We start from the raw sequence: 22,382 nt of genomic DNA, 5'->3' as shown, positions 1-22,382 counted from the left end.
GAGTGTGGCTGCCAAGCTACTGAAAAATGGGGAGTCTGGGTGGAGGAGGCCCAATCCCTCTCTGAACAGGCTTGGAGATCTCAGCCCTGAGTCCTGCATACCTGGATTCCTCTGCAGGTTTCTTCATGCATTATAATTAAAATAATAATAATAATAATAATTTTTATAATTGAATCATGGTGAGGTGCAGTTACAGACTTATAAACTTTTGCACTTACATTTCTGTCATACAATGATGAGTACCCATCCCTCTACCAGTGCCCATTCTCCACCACCAATGATCCCAATGTCCCACCTACCACCCCCTCCCCATCTCTCCCACTCCACCCCACCTCTGTGGCAGGACATTCCCTGTTGCTCTCTCTCCTTTTGCGTGTTGTGGTTTGCAGTAGAGGTATTGAGCAGCCTTCATGTTCGGTCTATAGTCTACTTTTAGCACACCTCTCCCATCTGGAGCGGGCTCTCCAAGAACCCTTTACTTGGTGACCCCTTCTCAACCTGAACTGCCTTTTCCCCCAATTAAACTCTAAATTCTGAAGCCCTATTGTATCTCAGGCCTGTAAATACATAAGATCAAAAGGAGAAAATTGGTATGAATGTGTCTGTATTGAGGAGGAAGAGGAAAAAGAGATGGGGGCAAGGAATTGAAGACTTAGCCATGTCTGAGGGCTTTTCAAGACTTAATTGCTCAGAAACATGCCAACATTTAGACCTTCTTCACCTTGCTGAAGTTCAGGAGAGGTAATGAAGGGAGGAAAAGTTTATTTGGAGGAAGGAGATGATCTAGCTGCTTATCTCTCCCAAGTTCCTTTCCTGATATTTCCACTTCTGGTTCCCATACACCACCTTAAGAAGTGGCTTCCTCTGCAAATTACTGACAGTTTTCATATTTTCTTGACCACTTATAAAAATTGGCATTAGAAAAGTGTCATTTAACAAACTTTAAGGGGCCAGAGTGATAGTACAGCGGATAGGCCGTTTGCCTTGCATGCGGCTGACCTGGGTTGAACCCCTGGCATCCCATATGGTTCCCAAAGCACCACCACGAGTAACTCCTGAGTGTAGAGCCAGTAGTAACCACAGAGCATCGCTGGGTGTGACCTAAAAAAAGCAAAAAATATCCCCAAAAAATAAAGAACAAACTTTAACTATTTATGAATGCTAAACACACCCAATATCACGGGCTACAATCATGTAATGTTTTATCAGTCCCCCTCTTTACAGAAAAGTCTAGATTCAGAGAGATCACATGGTTTAGAAAGAAGAAAAGCCAATCTTTGGATCTAAGTCTTGTGTTAACTTAACACATCCTTGGTGATATCATTGCAATACCCTCAACTGTAAGAGCTGGGTCAGACATGTCAGAGCAGAAATCTGGCATTTTGTTCATATAGGAAAGATAATTCACACTGATGCCCAGAGGCCAAAGGCTGGTAGCTAGCCTCAAAGGTGAAAAATCCAAAGGTTGTCAAGCTTTTCTTAATTACTCACTAAAGCTTTGAGTGGTGGGAATATCATAGCCAATGAGGATTATCTGAGGCGCGATTATTGCTAATTGAAAACTTAATTACTCACTAAAGATCTAGCACTTGAATACATTAGGAAATATTTGTGTTCTTATCTTGAACCCCTAGAGTGGGTTCCAGCTAGTTAAGGGCTTAGTTAAGGTCTAATTCCCAAGGATGTCTTGGTAACAGACCCAAGTTCTAGTTGTTAAATTGAATGCCTGCTTCTGGAAGCAGATAGTGATACTTTTGTTCATTTCTATGTAACCTTCACCTCCTGAGGGTCAGTTACCACTCGGAGCATGGAGAAGGGGGAGTGGCTGGCCATCTCCAAGCCCAAAGGCAGCCTGAGACCTGAGATCCTGGGTTCTCCCGCAGCTTCTGCTCCCTCTTTCCCAAGGATTTCGTGTTTGTCAGCTCAGCTCCTAGGTCCTCTCACCATTTTAGTCATTCTCTCTATGATTCTGTAGGACATCTGTCTGCAAGAAGAGGGAGCAGAGACTGCCCTCTTGTTTCAGTCCTGGCACTGGACAAGGCTCCATACCACACGAGACTGTGACTCTTTCATCTTTCTGGAAGGTACAGGACCATCTTGAAAATGAGAGGAAGAAAACTTCCCCAAAGACTATAGCTGAAGGAAGTGGCATCCTCCTAGTGCCTCTGGTGCTGCATTAGAGGTGATGAAAAACTCTTCGAAGAACACCTCTTGGCCTTTGTCTTCTGTGGAAGTTCCCATTTTATGTTATTATTTGAAAAGGGAACATTTCTTTCTTTATTTTTTTTTGCTTTTTGGGTCACAATGGGCGATGCACAGGGGTTACTCCTGGTTCTGCACTCAGGAATTACTCCTGGCAGTGCTCAGGGGACCATATGGGATGCTGGGATTCAAACCTGGGTCGGCTGCGTGCAAGGCAAATGCCCTACCCACTGTGCTATCACTCTAGCCCCAGAAAAGGGAACATTTCTAAGAGAAGGATGGGGTTGTGTCTTTGACTTCTCTTCATTGTTTTGGAAAAACACTTCCTTTTCCCCATTGCATCTTCTGTCTTTGGTTTCTCTTCTACTCTGCCAAGTTTTTCCCTCTTCATTTTTTGAATCCCTTCAGAGGAAAGTGTCAGAAGATCTAATATCAATCATTGTGCACACACAACACAATGTTTCTTTTATATATGTAATCTCTCCTTTAATCCTCACAATACATCCTGAATGGATACGTGACCACCTATTTGTACATGAAGAAGTTGAGCCTGGGAAGGTGAAGTATTGCCACTGGTACTGCTGCCTTTTGAGTGTCATAATTTACTCCCAAACACTTCATTAAAAACTATGATACTTGGACATGATGCCTCTGTTCAAACTCTCTTGGCACTTAGTGGATATTCCAGAGCAAATCAGGAACCATATCTTTAGGGGATGGGGTTACAGATGGTTATCCCACCAACAGTCAATATCTTCAAGCAATTACTTAGCCTTTAAACTATAGTTATAAAACTACAGCTCTATCAATTATGGGACTCAACACTAAGGAGTTTGTTAATTAGCACATGACATTCTAGGAATACTTTTACTGGCTAAATGAATAGATCATGTCTTTGAGAACAAGTCCCTGACCAGAAATAGCCAGTACCGAGGAGATGAGAAGTAAAAGGAGTTCTCATTTCACTGTTAATAGCATGGTTATTTGGTGCACCCTCTATGAAAAACAGTATGGAGTTCTCTTTAAAAAAATTAAAAATAGAACTTCCATATGACCCAGCAATTCCAGTCCTTAGCATCTATCCAAAGAACACAAAAATACCAACTTAAAAGATCAAAGCACACCTATGTTCACTGTTGCACTCTTGATGCTCCCCAAACTTTCAAAACAACCCAAATGTACAATGACATATGAATAGATAGGAAATTATGGTCCATACCCACAATGAAATTCTTCTATTAGAAAACAAAGACCAGGGCTGGAGCGATAATATAGCAGGTAGAGTGGTTGCTTTGCACATGGCTGACGCCGGCATCCCATATTGTTCCTCAACCAATGCCTGGAATAATTCCTGAGTGCAGAGCCAGGAGTAACCCCTGAGTATCACTGGGTGTGACCCAAAAAGTCAAACAACAACAACAACAACAAAACCAAAGATCAAATCCCGAAATCCTGCCTTTTACTGCAACTTGGCTGGAGTTTGAGGCAGTCAAAATAAGTGAAAGAAGTCAGAGAGCGAAGGGCAAACATCAGAGGAGCTACCCTTGCGGTAGATCGAGAAACCAGGCTAAGGGCTGAACTGTTCTGAATCAGAGCCCCGTGGGGTTACCAAGTGGGGAGAGAGGGAAGAAAAGAGGGGGCTAGATGTGATACTAGTCTAAGACAGTGGGAGAGGGTCTTGGGCACTTTGGGTTGGTGGAGGGAAAATAACTGTGTTCACCAGCAGCATAAGCATAAACACTATTGAAAGTATGTTACCTTGACGACCAACTAAAAATAAAAAATACATACAGATAGCCAACAGGCACACGAAAAATTAAAATAGGTCATTGGAGAGAAGTAGGACACAGCCTCCTGTGGCCTTGCATAACTGAGGCTTAAAAAGTGGGTGAGTCAGACAGGTTAATGCCAAAGGGCACCCCCATTGCTCCTGCATCCTTTCAGCTCCCTGCTGACCCCCCAGGAGGCACATCCTGTACCTCCCAGAGGCCCACCCTTGCCACTGAGGACAGGTGAGGGCAGCAGGCTGCTGCTGTTTGGTGCCAGCATGTTACAGACTCGGCAGAAGCCAGTCTCAGACCAACTTTCTCTTTAATCACAGAAGCTTTGATAAAACAAATCCTTAAAAATTTCTCATTATGTCCTCTAAATTCTTTTATGTTTTGTTTTGCAGACTCACCTAGCCATGCCGGGGTGCTACCGCTAGTGGTGCTCAGGGAACTGTGCAGTGTCAGGGACCAAACCTGGGGTCCTGCAAGAAAAGCTTGTGCTCTAGCCCCTAAGTTCTTTCAAGGACAGGCTGAATAGATAATCCTTTTTAAGATCCTAATAGAAGAGAACCGCTTGGCAACTCCAAGTGAAGAAACTCCAGGAACAATTCAGCAGATTGTCCGTGAATGAGGCTTAGTGTGTGGGTAAAAACCCCTGACCCAAGTTTCTCCTTCCAAAAGGTCTTTATTTTAATGCTGGTGTCTCTGTGCCCAGCTAGGGGAGCACCCACTTCTCTCTCATGCGGGGCAAGTCCAGGTTGCCACTTGTTCAAGTCATCAGATTGTCCAGATCATTAACAAATACTTATTTTTAGATTTGAAAGGATGAGAATTTTCTCTCCTTCCACCAGTGGGGCCTTGCTTGTGAATATTATCAACAAGGATATAAAGCAGAATGTTTTCCAGATTTTTTTTCATTCCCACTGACAGTTGACAGAGCATTTCTGAATTGGACCCAAAGAAAGACAATATTATGAAGTGGAAAATCACCTCCATGGGAATGAAGAATGAACTGTAGACATTTAATGAATTAATTTTTTCTCTTTAAACTATAGTTTAGGAAGAAGGGTTTCACTACTGTTAACATTTATGGTATTGATGTGTGAAACTACTGCATATCCCTGCAAACTTAATGCCTTTGACACCAACCCCACTATCCCTGCGTCACCTCCGTCTGATCATCTTTTTCTCCCACCCCTCCCCCATTATTTGTTGATTGACAGCTATGGTTTGGGTGCCTCTGCTGTCTCTTTTGGCACCACCCATGTGCTCCAGACTCTCCACTTATGTTCTCATGCTACTTCCAATTACTTCCAGCCAACCTATTATTGCCTGCCTCTGCCCTTAACCTCTCAAGTCTATATTCCAGTATCCAATGTTTATTATTGATTAATATTGTTCACGTCCTTGATTTGCTTCTTGGTAAATCACAGATTAGTGAGATCACCCTGTATTTGTCCTTCTGTCTTTGGCTTATTTTATTTTGCTCAGCATAATGAAATAAGTTCTATCCAGGCATGGCTTTATTTATTCTAGTGACTAAACATTATTCCATCATATATATACTACAATTTTTTTATCCATTCATCTATGGTTGGACATTTTGGTTGCTTTCATATTCTGACTACTGTAGTAGGAGCTGCAGTGAACATAGGTGTACATATATTATTTCAAATGACTGTTTTTGTTTTTGGGGATAGATACCTAGAAGTGAGATGAATAGATCAAATGGGAGCTCCATTCCCACTCTTTTGAAAAATCTCCATATGGTTTCCATAGAGGCTGGATCAGGTGGTATTCCCACTGATTTGTAGTCCTCTAAAATGTTCCTATTAATCCTTTAAGTAAATGTTCCAGGGCCAGAAAACTGTATAGGAATCACAATGCTTTTCTTGTTTGTGGCTGACCTTGGTTCAATACCTGGGATTGCATATAGCCCCCACCCCTGAGTATTGCCATGAGCAGCCTCTGAGTACTTCCTGGAGCAACCTCAAAGCATCCCTTCAAAACAAGTAAACACCTGGGCTTGCTGCTCGAGCATGCTGAGAAGGTCCCTGCGTGCATTTATGGTGGTGAGGCATGGGTCTCATTCTAGCCCATGAAGTATCCAATTCAACCATTGGACTGAAACTGTCAGTCCTTTAAATCCAACGCTTTCACCAGACAGAATTGTAAACGGGGATCCCATGGATGACTTTGTGGTTTAAGAAGCACCCAGAGCAATTATGAGATCCTGAGCCTCATCCCTAATGGCATATCTATGCCAAAGTGGTCAGACTATTTTCTGGATTCCCAGAAATAGGAAAAAATAAGACAAAACTTGCGGGGAGTTTAGGAACATAGTGTCTAAGAAACAGCTCAAAGCAATCTACAATCCCAGTGTCCTCTTCCCAGCACCTCTTAGTAGAAATAACAGTACTCACGGGGATTAACTGATGCCTCAAGACCCCTACATATAAGACCTTCTGATGACAAAGAGTCATATTGGACTCCAAGTACCCGGGAAACCACCTCTTTACTGAGCTTCTCTTAAAACTTGGAATTCTTACTTAGGAGGTCTTGAAATCTTAATACTTGTGACTAAAGAAAGCATCTCTGTCCCTGCATAAGATCAAATACAGAGAAGTGAGATTAGGGGCTATGGATGGGAAACTGATTTTACAAGGGATAGAAAGTGTAGTCTCACTTATCCTTGTCTGGCCCAGCAATGAATAGCTCTGTACCATTTGGCTGTGTTTAAATCTTTATGAAGATCTCAAAGTGCCAGCCGGAAGCAGGATGGAAAACAAGAGAAGCACTATCCCAGATGTGATGGCAGGCCAGTTCTCTAGGTGGAATTCTTGATCCTGACTGAAAGAAAGCTTGTGGCTGGATCTCAGCAGATAAGGTATGAGGTTTGAAGGTCAGAGCGAGAATCCAGGTTATTATGATGTTTTTCTGGAAACCTTTACCTCCTTGTCCTTGTCTCTAGTGCCCCATATCCAAGCCTTTCTCTTTTTTTAAATTTTATTTTTATAAAGTAGTTCACAATATCTGATTACACTTAATATTCAAACACCAATCCCACCATCATTACATTACACTGTCACACCACCATATTTTGGATGTTTCCATCCTGAACCCTAACCCCTGCCCCAAAGCAGAACCAAAATAATTCATTTTGTATTGTTTGTTATGAATAAATGTTCATAATGCTGAAAATGTTCCCCAAAAAAACTTTTCTTAGGGGAGAGTGTGTGAAGATTATTGTATCTCATCCAGGGGTCATTAAGCCCTTCTCTTGGAATATGGGTGGTGTGAAGTAGGAGATATTGCATGGCTGCAAAGTGACCGAGCTGTTTAGGGTTTCAGCTGCCAGGGCTGGGTCCTTTGGAGCAGGGAGGGGCCTCACCTGGCCCTCTCTGAGGCACCTCGAATAAAACAGCCTGGCACAGGGTCCAGTGGCATGGCTAAGGCGTGTGTCATTTCATGCTCTCTTCCGAGAGAGAACAATGAGTCTCTGGATTATGGCCGTTGATGAGATTATCTGGCACCAGTCAGAGGTGACTTGTGTGAATTCTGAGTTGCCGGAAACGTGGGAGGACATGGGCAAATATCAGTCATTCCTGGTTCCATTGAATCCGGAGTTTTCAGTCACAAGTCCAACATACCTGGGCTTTCTTTCTCATATTAACATTGTTCCTGGAGACTGAAAGGTGTCTTTTGAGGAAGGAAGAATGACCTAGAAGCTGGGATGATCTGAATTCAAGAGGATCTAGCAATTGATCTTTGACATATTCTTACTCCTACAGATTCATTCGATAGGTTATTCACATAAAGTATTCATACAGCACGAATATATATTTGTGTGTGTGTAATCACAAAAAAGGGGCAGTGGGGCTCTATCTCTCCCGCTGCCTGTGTTCGGTAGTCTCACGCCACTTTCCCCACCCTGGGCAGGTCCATGGCAATGGGCAGGTGAAGGAAGGAATGAGGGCTGGTTGGTCTCAGTTGCAGTTTATTCCATTCTCATCTCCATTCACTCCTGTCTCTCTCCCTCTGTTTCTCCCTCCCCCATGTTACTTCATTCTTCTTCTCACTTTGGATCTGGATCTGGATCCCCCCAGCCCATTCTTACAGCCTAGTTAAATCCCAAAGCTTGAGGGGTTGGGTCTTACACATAGGTGTGGTCACAATCAATAGGAGTAAAGTTCTTTCCCTCAGGGGATGCTGCTTCTAGGACAGATTCTCTTTCAGCAGGACGGGACAACCCACCCAAGGGCGGAATCCCATGGGTATGTCTCTCCTCTCTTTATCCAACAAACATATGTGCATTCATGATATTCATCATTTTGTATGACACAGTAAAAGATACATTAAGCTTATAGAATTGCTCTCCTGGGGCCATCTCAATCTCAGACTACAGTGCTCAGGCCAGATTAGTCTTTCCTATCCCTAGCAGGGTCCTACCCTCGTCATTGCTTTTGGATCATGACAGCATTTGTCCATGATCAAGCTCTTAACTTATAGTTAAGAATTGTGGCACTTTGGCCTGGCCCATTTTGATGCCAGAGTAGCTCACAGCTTTCCCTGGGTACCATCAGTCCCTTGTCGGGACCTTGCTTTTGGGGTACTAGGAACTAAGGGCAACTGAGGCTTACGTCGAAAAAGCAGATGCCCAGAAATGAATAATATTCAAAGCCAATTAAATCCCAACTTACAAAAGCATAATATTAACTGTCTTCCTTTGTCCATACAAAAAAGGACATTGCTTTAAAGTAAACTATTTAAAAGACACAAGGAGAGAAAAAAGGCAATATTTCACTCATACATACAAAATCATAGATTTCTGAGGAATCTGACCTTACAACACAGAGTCTGATTAGGGGGATAAGGTAACAGACCAGTTGTGGAAGAAAGCACAGAGAGGAGTTTACAGATAAACACAGTGGAATGGAAGTGCCTCAGGAGCACTGTGATAAATTTAAGCTTCCTGTGGCAGGGGGAACAGGAGATACCAATGTTGTCCTAAAATGTTTAGAGCTACATTCCAATAAATACTGAGGAATGGAGGTGCTTCAGGAGCACTGTGATGGGTATTACCAGATAAACCTAAACTTTTTGTGGCAAGGGAGAAAGGACAAACCGATGATATCCTACAGTGTGTACATTAATTCATTAATTAATTGAACACATATATTTTGTGTATTTGTCCTCCTAGCCTTATCACAGCAGGTAGAGCATTTGCCTTGCATGCAGCTAACCTAGGTTCGATTCCTCCACCCCTCTTGGAGAGCCCAGTAAGCTACCTAGAGTATCTCGCCCACACGGCAGAGCCTGGCAAGCTACCTGTGGTGTATTCGGTATGCCAAAAACAGTAACAACAAGACTCACAATGGAGACATTACTGGTGCCCACTCAAGCAAATCGATGAGCAATAGTATGATAGTGATACAGTGATACAGTCCTGCTAGCCTTAACAGTAAGACTTAGTAAGAGCCCACACCTACATTTCCCTAACAATATGCTTTGTTCCCAGTAAATGACCAGAGCTGATTTCACCCTCATCTCTTGAATTCAGTTTGGAAAATTCTCCCTCTGCCTCTTCCTGTTATCTACTTCAGATACTCACTGGCTCGCCCAAATTGTCAGTTACAATGCAAAGAATTTCAGGTGAATCAGCTGAACATTCTGGCCTCATTGTCTATAAGGGAACTAACTTGTATAAAAATAGAATAGTGGAGGATGCAGTAACTATGTACACTGATGCCATAAACTTTAGCACTATGGTCACCACATTACCTGTATCACTGTATCACCCCGTTGATCATCCCGTTGATCATCAATTTGCTCGAGCAGGCACCAGTAACATCTCCATTCGTCCTAGCCCTGAGATTTTAGCAGCCTCTCTTTACTCGTTCTTCCCAGCGGTGCCACATAAGGGGAATGAGACCCATCATTGTTACTGTACTTGGCATATTGAATATGCCACAGAGAGTTTACCAGGCTCTACTGTGCGGGCAGGATGCTCTCGGTACCATGGAAGAGAGGTGAGGGAAAATTTTATGCCTTATCTGGGGAGGTGGTTATATACATGTACACAGTTATTAAAAGTTACCATCCTGTGTGCTCAAAATCTGTGTACTTTAACATATGTAAACTAGACTTCAATAAATATCTCATTGAGAACACAAATCTTCAGTTTGCAGATATAGTAGCGTTTAAGGCACTTGCTTTGCATTTGGCAGATCCCAAGTTGATCCTAAGTTGATCCATACATATGGTCTCCTGAGTACCACCAGGAGTGGACGCTGACCACTGCTGGGTATGCCCCTTCTACCCCAGAAAAGAATAAAAAACTCTTCATAAGCCTCATTTATATTAGGGGAAAAACATGGCAGAAGTTAAAATCTAATGGGTATTGATTATGCTTCACAAAGTAAGAATAAGATTCTAAAAAAAGAAAAACAGACACAAAATAATCAAATTCGAATTTAAAGGGATCTGAGTTCATTTTATCCAGTGTCCCCTCTTGAACGTGGACCCCTTTACTACTAACGGGTCTTCCACACTGGACTTGAAGTCATGGCTGGTGCTTACCATCTAGCATCCATCCAGTGAGATACAAATTTAGGGTGCTGTGGAAATTCAGAGGGGCAAATTTGAGCCTCCACCCTCCTTGGGAGCAGGTTTCCTCCAGAACTACCATTCTTGGAGCAGTTACCAGAGCTGGGGTGAGGGTAAGATTGGGGGTTAGGGTTACGGTTAGGATTAGGGTTAAGGATATAATTGGGATTAGGGTTAGGGATATAGTTAGGATTAGGGTTTGAGTTAGGATTACCATTAGGGTTAGAATTAAGGTTAGAGTTAGAGGTGGGATAGCACTAGGATTAGAATGTAACAGTGAGTAAAAGCTGACCACATCTGCACAGCTGCAGAGCTATAGCTGTAAGAGACTTAAATCCTAGTCCTCCTTCTCTGGCTCATTCTCTCCTGGTCTTCTGGCACTGGCTTCACTCCAGGGCTCTTGGATGAATCAGTTTTGAAGAGACAGGGAAGGAGACAGTCCACAGAAGCCTGACTGTGGAGCTTGCAGTCACAGTTGAGAGACTGACAGGAAGCTGGGTAAATGCTGAAAGGACCTCTTCTCTCCACCCAGGCCTCAGGCAAAGAAAAAAGTACATTCTGGAATTTGCTTTCTAAACTATGAAGGAATGTCCTCACTGGCAGCACTGAGTAGGCAGCTGAAGAGTTGGAGCTGGTCAACTGGTCCATGGATCTCACAAACACTTTGGGTTACTCTGCAAGTTGACCCTCTCTCACTGTCACCAAGGAAAGCAGAGTTCTGAGTACCCTAGAAGTCTGAGTTCTTCACTATCATCCTGTCTATGTGCAGAATCAGGATCCTGCACAGGCCACCAATTAGCTTTCCTTTAGTAGTCTAAGGTTGCTGCAACAGAGAACAACTCTGGTTATTCTAGGCCAGACACTGGATGTATTAGACAGTTAGAGAGTAGTTCCCAGAGAAGGAGAAACACTTGAATAATGAAGCTTGTGAAGGACAGGAACAAGGACCAGCTAAGATGTGAGAAAAAGATGTGAGAAACAGAATCACACTGACAGTCCCACTGGGACTCATCCTTGCCAGCTGACCTTAGATCTGCTCTACATGAAGACTCTGACAGGCCAGCTCAACTGTATCCATCACAGGCAACCAGCTTGATTGGCAGTCCCTAAAACACTGAGGGGAAGTACTGCTCCCCAACAGAAAATCATACAGCTGTGGCCAAAATCCTGGGTAGTGAGGCTCTTGGGAGTGCCCCCTATCCCCACCTCTCTCAACCTCCCTCTGGTGCTTGATTTACATTTTCATCCAGCCTCAGGAATTTTGGGAAGATAACTGGTGATCACAGAGCATCCTGGCCTGCTGAGTTCGAATGCATAATTTACACTACAGTTCCTCCCAATACCCTTCCCTACAGTATCCTGTTTGGATATCTAATAGTGAACGGGGCAGTCACTTGTATCACTTGTCATACCATTGATCTTCAATTTGCTCGAGCAGGCGCCAGTAACATCTCCATTCATCCCTGTCGCATGCTGGTGTAGCCATTCATTCAGGGTTTTGATGAAGAAGTCTGACCATCTCGTAGGTGGGTAGCCACGCGGTCTATTGACATCCCGTGGAATACAGTCAGTAAGAGCTCTAGCCCAGTGGTCATCTCTGAATTGTATTACGTGTATGGCCCATCTGATTTTTGATGACTTGGCAAACAAGACAGTGTCCCTGATTCTTGATCATTGACAGAGGTTGGAACTCCGGATTCCTTCTCTCACGTGAGAGAAACGTGGTACTCCAAGTATAGCTCTTTTGATTCCTCGTTGGGATACCCCAATAGCGTTCTCATCCTGTTTTCATAGGGCCCAGGTCTCTGAGGCATATGTTAGTACAGGAAGAATGGTGGAGTTGAAAAGATGCGTCTGGAGCTGGAGGTTCTTAGAAGTGTTCCACGCTGCTATCTTCCTCCTGCGCAGTTCTGGCACCAGGTCATTCCTCATGGTGAGTTCTTGACTTAGGTACACATAGCTGCTGCATTTGGAGATGTTTATTCCATTGAGAGCAAATGGAACATCGTTTTTCATGAACATTGTTTTGGTGAGATTCAGCTACAGTCCGACATTTCCACACTTGCGGTCAAAGTCGGCCAGCATTTGTGCCACCTGGCTAATGTTTAGTGTTATGAGAACAATGTCATCAGCGAAGCAGAGGTGGTGTAGTTGCTGACCGTCTATCTTCACTCCCATTCCTTCCCATTCCAGTCGTCACATGACGTTCTCAAGGGTGACACTGAAGAGTTTTGGTGAAATGGTATCACCCTGCCGAACCCCTCTCTTTAATTCAATGATCACTTCCTTGTACAATGGTGAGATCCTGGTGGTGAATTCGTAATACAGCTCACGGAGGATCTTGATGTACTGAGTTTGAACGCCCTGTTTGGCTAGGGCTTCGATAACTGCTTCAGTCTCAACAGAATTGAAGGCCTTCTTAAACTTGATGAACGTTAGACAGAGCAGCATCTTGAACTCTCGCGAAACTTCAATGAGCTGGGTCACTGTGTGGATATGGTTGATTGTGCTAAATCCTTTTTGGAATCCAGCTTGCTCACATGGTTGTCCTTTGTCTAGTGTTCTGTCTATTCTATTCAGGATGACTCGAGTGAACAACTTATAGATGACGGACAACAGGCAGACTGGGCGATAGTTGCTGATGTCATGGATGTCTCCCATCTTGCACAACAGAACAGTCCTGCTGGTTTTCCACTGGGACGGAACCTTGCATTCAGACAGGTAGCGTGTGAAGAGCCGAGCCAGTGTATTGACAAGTACTGGTGGCTACTAGTGGCGAATTTTTCAGGTGTTCAGGTCTGACCTTATCTGGACTGGGTGCTGTACGCGTCTTTACTGATGAAATGGTGTGTTGGATTTTGGAAGAGAGGACATTGGAAATGACATATCCATCCCGTGGAATTTGGTATGTGGGCAGGTGGACGTGGCTGTCAAAGAGATCTGAGTAGAAGTCATGAATAATCCTCTCCATTGCCCTTCTGGTATATGTGATAGATCCATCAGGACATCGGAGGGCAGTCATCTTGCTTGTTCTTGTACTTGGTGAAGGACAGGAGAGCGTTGCGAATACTTTTCCCGGTTTCTGCCGCAATGGGCAACACTGCTACTCTTCTCTCTTTGAGGTCTTCCTTTATCACTTCTCTGCACAGCTTTGCGAGCTCAGATGTTAGCTTGTGCTTGCCTGAGACTCGTGCCAAACCACCTTGGTGAATGAGTTCGAGCATTTCCGAAGACAGGTGTCTGTTTGTGGCTTTCCTACTCTCAGCATTCTTCGTGCAGTCATGGAGGTGCTGAACCAGTCCATCGTGTTCCTCATCGATGTTGTCAACAACGACATCTTCTCATGTTGCCGCATTAGTGATAAAGAGCTCCCAGTTGGTGGTCATTCTGGAAGTTCTCTTCTTAAAGTTAGACTTTGCAGACCCTTCTCCTCACTCTGTGAAGTAGAATTTTGCACAAAGGAGACGGAGGTCCGATCCCATTTGGAATTTTGGGCAACAGCGACATCGGTCAGGCAAAATCTTCGATTGGATACGATGTGGTCAATTTCATTGTGGAACTGTACACCGGGAGACTCCCATGTCCAACGTTTAGATTCGGCCTTCAGAAACTGTGAGTTACCATGGATGGTCTTAGTCGACATGATGAACTCAGACAGTCTCTCACCCTGTCCGTTCCATTCTAGGCCATGGGTCCCAATGCGGAGTTCTTCAGGCAACCTTCTCAGTCCTATTTTGGCATTAAAATCACCAACAATGATCTTGTAGAAGGTGTGGTCTTCTTTATAGAACTTCTCCAGCTCCATGTAGAACTTCTCAATTTCTTCTTTATCATAGTTGAATGTTGGTGCGTAGATGGTGAAGATAGAAACTGCTGGCAGTAAGCCACATCTATTCAAGCATAATTTTCTGATTCAGGTTGTTAGGCATTCGAATGAATCAATGCTCAGGGCTAAGTTCGTGTTGGAAAGGACATCAATGCCTCTGTTGTCACATGTTCCGAGGAACAGTTCTTCTCCAGTGTTGAAAATGGCATGATGTGATCAACGCCTTCTCGTTCAGATTAGACCAATGATGTCATACTTGATCTTCTGCGCTTGCATCATCAGGTCCCCAATGGACACTACCAATGCCAGTGTACATGCGTTGAAAGTACAGACAGTCATTTAAGTCTTCCTTCGTTTTGGCAGTCTAATTCTTCCCTGAGATTTTCTCAGCCTCTCCTTGCTCATCCTTCTTAACACTGCCGTATCAGGGGCTCTTTCGGTGTCAGGCAGATGAGGCCCATTGTTGTTACTGCTTTTGGCATAACCAATACACCACGGGTAGTTTGCGAGGCTCTGCTGTGCAGGCGGGGTTCTTTTTGTAGCTTGTCGGGCTCTCTGAGAGGGATTAAGGCTTTTAGGGCAGCCTCAAATTGACCTTACAGATGTTCCCATGGTTCACATCATATTTGAACCCCATCAAATATGGCACGGAAATTATGGAAAATGGGTATTGTGTTTTATGGTGTGTCCAGAAAGTGGCCTGGAGCGTGGCAGTGGCTGAGTAGTGGAGGCAGTGGAGGTTGGCTGGTGAGTTATTTATCTGGCTCTGGTAGGGTGAGGCATCTGGGTTTGATCCCTGGAGTGTCCAAGATTGGAGGAGACAGACAGAGGTAGACTTCCACTACCCAGCCACCGCCATGCTCCAGGCCGCTTTCTGGACACTCGGCCTAACCTCACGCATGAGTGAAGCCCCACAGAACCAGGTAAAGTAGAACTTTGCGACCTTAGACTCCAGGCTCAAAGAGACCTGGAAACAAGTGAACAGGGCAATCAATAATGTGAATTACAGAATATATTTTCTTCCCAAATCCACCAGTCAAGGAATAGTCACAGATGTGAGTCTCTCAGGATCTCCATTTTGAACCAACTCAAGCTCAAACCGAGGGGAGGTCTTCCCTGAGCAAGTGTTCTGATCAACTCTGTCTCTGTCTGGCTGAGAAGGCCCAATATTTTCCCCTTCAAATTCTACTGAAATCGTGGGTCAGAGAGGTAGTCCAACATGTGGGGTGCTTTGCTTGCACATGGCTGTCCCAGGTTTGGTCTCCCAAACACTGCCAGGAATAATCCCTGAGCACAGAGCCAGCAGCTAGCCCTGCACACCTCTGTGTATGGCCCAAACCACACCCCTCCCCCCTTCCCACCAAACACACTTCCCACTGAAACCAGCTTCCTGGAAGTCTGCTGCTTTCGGGACCAGTGCTGGGTACATGTGCAGGGAGAAGAGGCCCATAAGCCCGAACCTGAGCTGAGCTTGGTTCTGGAATCTGTGCCATGTCCCAGGGTGACCGGAAACAGAAGCATTCCCTGGAAGAAGGCAGAGAGAGGGACAAAAGCACCTGGGGTGAAGGCATGCCCAGAGGGCCAACACTGGCTTAGGGTTGGACTTAAGAATCTGGTTCATTTCTGTCCTTCATGCCCCATAACATAAATGCTGGACAGCAGAACCTCCCCAGTGCTTTGCGCTCGACCAAACCTCCATGGCTTAGAGCAGCTGCTGGAGTCCCAGAGTGTCTGCAGCACACATGGGTGACATTTCTTGGCCCTAGTTTTCCTCCCCAACTTTGCTTGGAACATCCTCTCACACTGTCTGAGTCAGTCTGTGGAGAGGGGCACCTTTCAGATTCTGGTCATTGGAGGTGGCCAAGCGACAGGGCCAGGCAGAGATGGGGGTTGCGGGTGCATGGGAAGGCCACCTTCAGCACTGATGGGGCTGAAACCCAGGCACACAGACACCTTACTGGAGAGAACCGGAAGGAGAGGGGCTGGCGGGAGGGGGGTGCATCCAAGGCCTCTGCTCAGCTTCATCTCCCACATGGCGCTATTCTGAGATTGCTTTTCTTCCTCCTGCTCCAGAGGATTCATGAAAGGGAGGGGAAACCTGCTGCTTGGAAAAAGCTTTTCTCTGAGCTTGGGAGACAAACTGTCATCTCAGTTCAGGCCCCTGGGGCTGAGGGAGGCTTCATCAGCCCCTCTTCCCCACCCTTCCCCTGCGCTCTGCTGGCTAACTTCAGTACCAGCTCTTGTTCCATGCCCTTTTGGGGGTCTGGGGCTGTGGTTCCTAACTGCAGCTCCCAGGCCTGCGTTTCTGTTTATCCTCATGGTTTCTGTGGTCAAGGACTTCCCCTGGGCAATCAACTGTTTGGGGCTGGGGTGAGGGTGACTGGGCCCCCTGCCCACCTAGCAAAGCTATATCCTGCTCTGCCCAACGGAGCTTCTGGTCAGAAAAAGACACTTGCTGCCCCTGAACTGGCTGTTGAGCTCCCCTAAACTGCCCTCGTTGTTCCCTCTGACTGGAGGAAGGACTCCAGAGCACCCCTTCTCCCACACCCACCCCTGTACTCCCCCCTCCCCCAACCACAGTTCTACCAATGCTTGAAAGTTCACACCATCAGTCCCAGGGGAAGTGCCCTAGATTCAGTGCCTCACCTGTCCTCATCTGTCAATTAGGTACAAGCACAGAGCCACCTGCTAACCCCAGAGTGAGGATTAAGTGGGAGATTGGAGCCCCCTACAGCAGCTCTGGGGACTCAGAAAATGCTTGATTAATGCACATCATCACCTTCACAACTGCCTAATCCTGCCTGTGGGACCACTCTCCCCTTCTCATTGTAGTCTTCCACCTCTCTGTCCACTGAGCCACATGCAGCGTGCGTGGCTCACATGAACATGAGAGCACTTTTTATCACATATGGTCAGTAAGTGTTGGTCACTCTGTGCAGTTCCACAGGCTCGTCTGTGCTCCGCAGAGAGACTGAGCACCCAGTTGCATTGCATATGGCCATGGATCTCAGGGGAAGTAGGACACTAGCAGAAGGGGGAGGGCAGGGAAGGTTAGGGCAGCCAGGGAGAAGAGCTGATTTCAGAAAAACTGATTTCAAAACTGTCTCTTAGGTTCTGTATATTCAAATGCAAACATCCCAGGGATATTGTTCTCATATCTATTATGTGTTAAGTGCTGCGGGGACAAGAAGATGAATCAACCCATCTGTTTGTTGGAGCCAGAACCCTTTGAGTCACCAGCTGCCTGCTGCCCCAGGCCCCAGCAGCAGCAGCCCCAGGTCCTGTGGCTTTCACCACATCCTTCCCCTCTGAACTTCCGGAACTTCTCAGGACACTGCCCTGGGGGTGGGATGCCTAGGTTATTGCAAAACCTCCTGGTCTCTGGGCCTCCAGGTCCTACTAATAAGCCCTGGAGGTGTCTCACCAAAGCCCAAATTAGATCTCTGACTGCAAGAGTTAAGGGCCATCTGTGTATCCATAGCATGGAGCTTAGAGTTTAGATACCACACTATGGCCAGTGGAGGTGCTCCGTTGTGGACCACTTGCCTGGCTTGTGTGAGCTTCTAGGTTGGATTCCCAGTACTGCAAAATTTTAAAATGGAAGAAAAGTCTTAGGAATTTGGGCCAGGGATGTGCAAGGACCCAACTGTGACCCCTATTAGTGTGTGGTCTCCTGAGCACCACAGGGCTGGCCCTGATAACACCCATACCACTGGGCCAGAGTAGGTTCAGTTGGCCAACCAAGTCCAAACACCAAGCCAAAGTATCACTGGGCATGTTCCCTTGTCTCCCTGAGCACTGCTTGGGAAGCTACAAATAGGCAAACAAATGATTCCATGCAAGGTCAGTATCAACCTTAATAAGTCCATTCACATCCCAGTCGGCTTACATCCTTGTCTTCACCATCGTCTTCCTTCTGCTGAGAAAGACTTTCCTCTGAAACTGCCCTGCAGCCACCACCTTCCTCCAGGATCAAGTCAAATGCCGCTTCCTGAATGCCCCTACTATGTGTGCCATTGCCCCATTCTGCTCCTGTGGAAGTTTGTACAATTAGTTTTTAGGATACTAATACTAATTTCCTATGTGACTGACGGTTCTACTGTTTTGTCCCTCCCTGTTTTGTCTTACCCTTGTGGTCAGTACAGATCAAATAGTGACTTACACTCACTGTTATTACTTCTGTTCCCCATGCATCCACCCCAACCAACTTCTTGCCTGCACTACTTCCTGCCAAGAGCACTGGCAAGCTCTGCCTCACCGTGTGTGTGTAGTTTCGTTTTTGCTTTTGCAGTTACTCCTGGTAATGCTTAGGGGGGCTGCTCTGTGCACAGGAGGCTTCTGCCAGTGCTCCAGAAACCAAGGTACTGGGGAGTGAACCAAGACCTTCTGCATGCAGATCATTTGCTCAGCATACTGGGCTATCCCCCTCGCCCTGTATGTATGTTTCTAATTAAGTAAGTACAATAGTTCACAAGAGTGTAAAATATTTATAAATTTTAAAGGTTCAGTGCTTCCATACCACATTCACCACTGAAGAGCCAACTGCTCTCCATTACAGTTCAAAAGATCCTTCTGGGGCCAGGAATATTGCCCCATAGTTGAAAGCCTCAGGAGCTGGAGGAGAAGACAGCTGGAATTGAGAAGGGATCACTAAGACAATGATGGTTGGAGGAATCGTTCGGGATGGGAGATGTGTGCTGAAAGTAGATAGAGGACCAAACATAATAACCTCTCAGTATCTGTATTGCAAACCATAATGCTCAAAAGTAGAGAGGGAGTATGGGGGAAATTGTCTGCCATGGAGGCAGGGGGAGGGGTGGAAAGGGGAATATACTGGGGACATTGGTGGTGGAGAATGTGCACTGGTGGAGGGATGGGTGTTTGATCATTGTATGATTGAAACTCAAATATGAAAGCTTGTAACTGTATCTCACTGTGATTCAATAATATATATATATATTATTGAATATATATGGGCTGGAGCGATAGCACAGCTGCTAGGGCATGTGCCTTGCACGCAGCCAACCTGGGTTCAGTTCCTCCATCCCTCTTGGAGAGCCCGGCAAGCTACCTAGAGTATCCCGCCTGCATGGCAGAGCCTGGCAGGCTACCCGTGGCATATTCAATATGCCAAAAACAGTAATAACAAGTCTCACAATGGAGACAATACTGGTGCCCACTTGAGCAAATCAATGAACAATGGGATGACAGTGCAGTACATACATATATGTATATATATATATACACATAAATCCTTCTGTTCCATTCCTCTTGGCCCCCTGCCATAGCTAATTTAAGTTCTGTGTCCAGAGCCTGAGAGTTAGTTTCCACTGGACACTGTCTACTCTCTGTTTCCTTACTTATTCTTTATATATCATATATGAGCGAGACCACCCAGCATTTGCCATTCTCCCTCTGACTGATTTCACCTAGTGTGATTGATTCCCTCTAATTCTATTCTTGTTGCAGTAAAAGGCAAAATTTTATCTTTTCTAACAGCTAAGCAGTATTTCCTTGTGTACATTAACCACATCTTCTGTATTCGCTTATCTGCTGTTCAGTACTTGGGTTGTTTCCAAATCGTAGATAGTGCTGTCATGAATCTACATGTGCATATATGTATTTGAATAAATGTTCATCTGTTCTTGGGGTAGATATCAAGGAGTAAAACCATTGGATCATACAGATATTCTATTTTTATATTTTTGCAAATCTCCATACCCATTTCCATAGAGGTTTAACTAGTAAACATTCCTAACAATAGTGAAGGTGTTATAAAACCCAGTGGTCAGTTCTGTTATTTTCCACCGTTGGTGGTTCCTCCTCCTTCATCACTTCTTCCTCTGGTTAGCAGAGCACACACTCTCCTGGTGTTACTCTCTCTCACTGGCAGCTCTTCCTTCAACTTCTCTGCTAGTGTCTCCTCTCAGTTTGGACTTCTTAATGGGTCCTGTGACCACTGCTCTGTTCTATCTTTTCACGCTTGTGGCCTCATCCAGAGTCCTGGCTAGAAGCACCATCTCTATGTGGATTACCTTCCAATATATAATTTCTCCCTCCCTTTCTGTTCATAAAGCTCCTCATCCAACTGTATATGCACATTCCTACTCCACCTCTCAAACCTATTACACCAATATTCTGATAGTTCCCACCCTCCAGTGCCCTCCTCTCCAGCAGATTCCTCATCTCAGTGAGTTGCAGCTCAGCCTTCTCATCATTCAATGCAAACATCTTGAGTCAACTTTGAGTTCTTCCTTTCATTTTTTTTAAAAAAGTGAATTTTCCTGAAATCAAGATACTCAAACGTTAACAAGTGAACTTAGAAAGGTACCTTCAAGAGGGCAGGCTGCAAGCTGGGGTAGGGGGGTGTGGGGGGCAGATATGGAAAGGAACCTGGGAACATTAGTGAGGGGAAGCTGATACTGGTGGTGGAATGGATGCTGCAATATAGTATGTCTAAAACTCAACTATGAATCACTGTCATGCCGTTGCTCATCGATTTGTTCGAGTGGGCACCAGTAACGTTTCTCATTGTGAGACTTATTGTTACTGTTTTTGGCTTATCCAATACGCCATGGGTAGCTTGCCAGGCTCTGCCATGCAGGCGCAATACTCTCGGTAACTTGCCGGGCTCGAGAGGGGCGGAGGAATTGAACACGGGTCAGCCGCATGAAAGGCCCTACTGCTGTGATATCGCTCCAGCACCAACTATGAATAATTTTGAAAATTATAGTGCTTTAATTTTAAAAATTGAATAATAAGTGATATTTTCTTTTCTTTTTTTTTTTGCTTTTTGGGTCACACCTGGCAATGCACAGGGGCTACTCCTGGCTCTGCACTCAGGAATCACCCCTGGTCATGCTCAGGGGACCATATGGGATGCTGGGATTTGAACCCGGGTCGGCCGCGTGCAAGGCAAACGCCCTACCCGCTGTGCTATCTCTCCAGCCCCAATAAGTGATATTTTCCAAATAAACTATTTGTATTGAGATATGAGCTTACAATGGTATTGATCTTATTATTGCTTGGTGGGGAAGGTTGGTCCACACCTGACTTTACTCAGGGTTTACACTTGGCTTTCTGCTCAGGGATCCCTCCTGGCAGTGATAAGAGAACCATATGCAGTCCCAGGGATTGAACCTGGGTCAGAAATGTAAAGGCCTTACTTGCTGTACTATCTCTCCTGCCCTATTTTGAGTCCTTTCTATCTCTGACACCATCATCAATTACCAAATTGCCATGCTCTTTCTTCAGGTGCTGGGAAGTAATCAGTCACTTCTTGCTCCCCTAGCCATTCTCACCTTGACTTTATCACTAGTCCTCAGTTGGCCTCCTGGCTTTGGCCCTCATCACTCTACTCTCAGCACAGCAGCCAAACTGATGTGGAACCTATCCAGAGGATATCATTCCTTTGTCTCTGACTCTCTAGGGGTTCCTATCTCACTTACAAGGACTTACAGGGCTGTGTGTGATCTGCCCCAGACACCATCTACTGCTATCCGTTCTTCCCTCTGTGACTCGCCTTCAGTCCCACTGGACTTGTTGTTGCTCCTCAAACACACCAGGCACACACAACGGTCCCAGAACCTTTGCATTTCCTCTTTGTTCAGCCTAGAAAGTTCCCAAAGGATGCACAGCTCACCCTCCTCCCCCAGCAAGCATATCTCGAGATCACTTTCCAGTGAAGTCTTCCCTCACCTGGCTGTGCTTGTTTCAAATGCCCAGCATAGTGACTGGATTAGGTATGTGTCAGCTAACTTGGGCTTTTATTTTGCAGAGGGCCAGTTATGTGCATTCTAACAGAAAATGATGATTTTTTGACTTTGCAGCTGTAGGAATTTCCATTATCAGCATCTCAAACAACAACCAACACTTGGCTAATGGGCACATTAAGTACAGGTTTTTTTTTTAATTGAATCATCTGAGATACACAGTTACAAAGTTGTTCATGATTAGGCTTTAGTTATACAGTGTTCCAA

At 45.2% G+C, this 22,382-nt stretch overlaps 1 non-coding gene across 1 annotated transcript; it reads left to right on the top strand.

Moving 5' to 3' along the window:
* Nucleotides 1-1,494: 1,494 nt before the first annotated feature.
* On the top strand, nucleotides 1,495-1,628 carry LOC129401210 (U4 spliceosomal RNA). Its single transcript, XR_008628150.1, has one exon. It is a non-coding gene; the product is annotated as a U4 spliceosomal RNA (small nuclear RNA).
* The last annotated feature ends 20,754 nt before the right edge of the window (nucleotides 1,629-22,382 follow it).

Source organism: Sorex araneus, chromosome 1 (assembly GCF_027595985.1).
Source record: "Sorex araneus isolate mSorAra2 chromosome 1, mSorAra2.pri, whole genome shotgun sequence".
Classification (NCBI taxonomy): domain Eukaryota; kingdom Metazoa; phylum Chordata; class Mammalia; order Eulipotyphla; family Soricidae; genus Sorex; species Sorex araneus.
The sequence above is the reverse complement of the archived record's forward strand: the minus strand, read 5'-3'. Positions and strand labels throughout refer to the sequence as shown.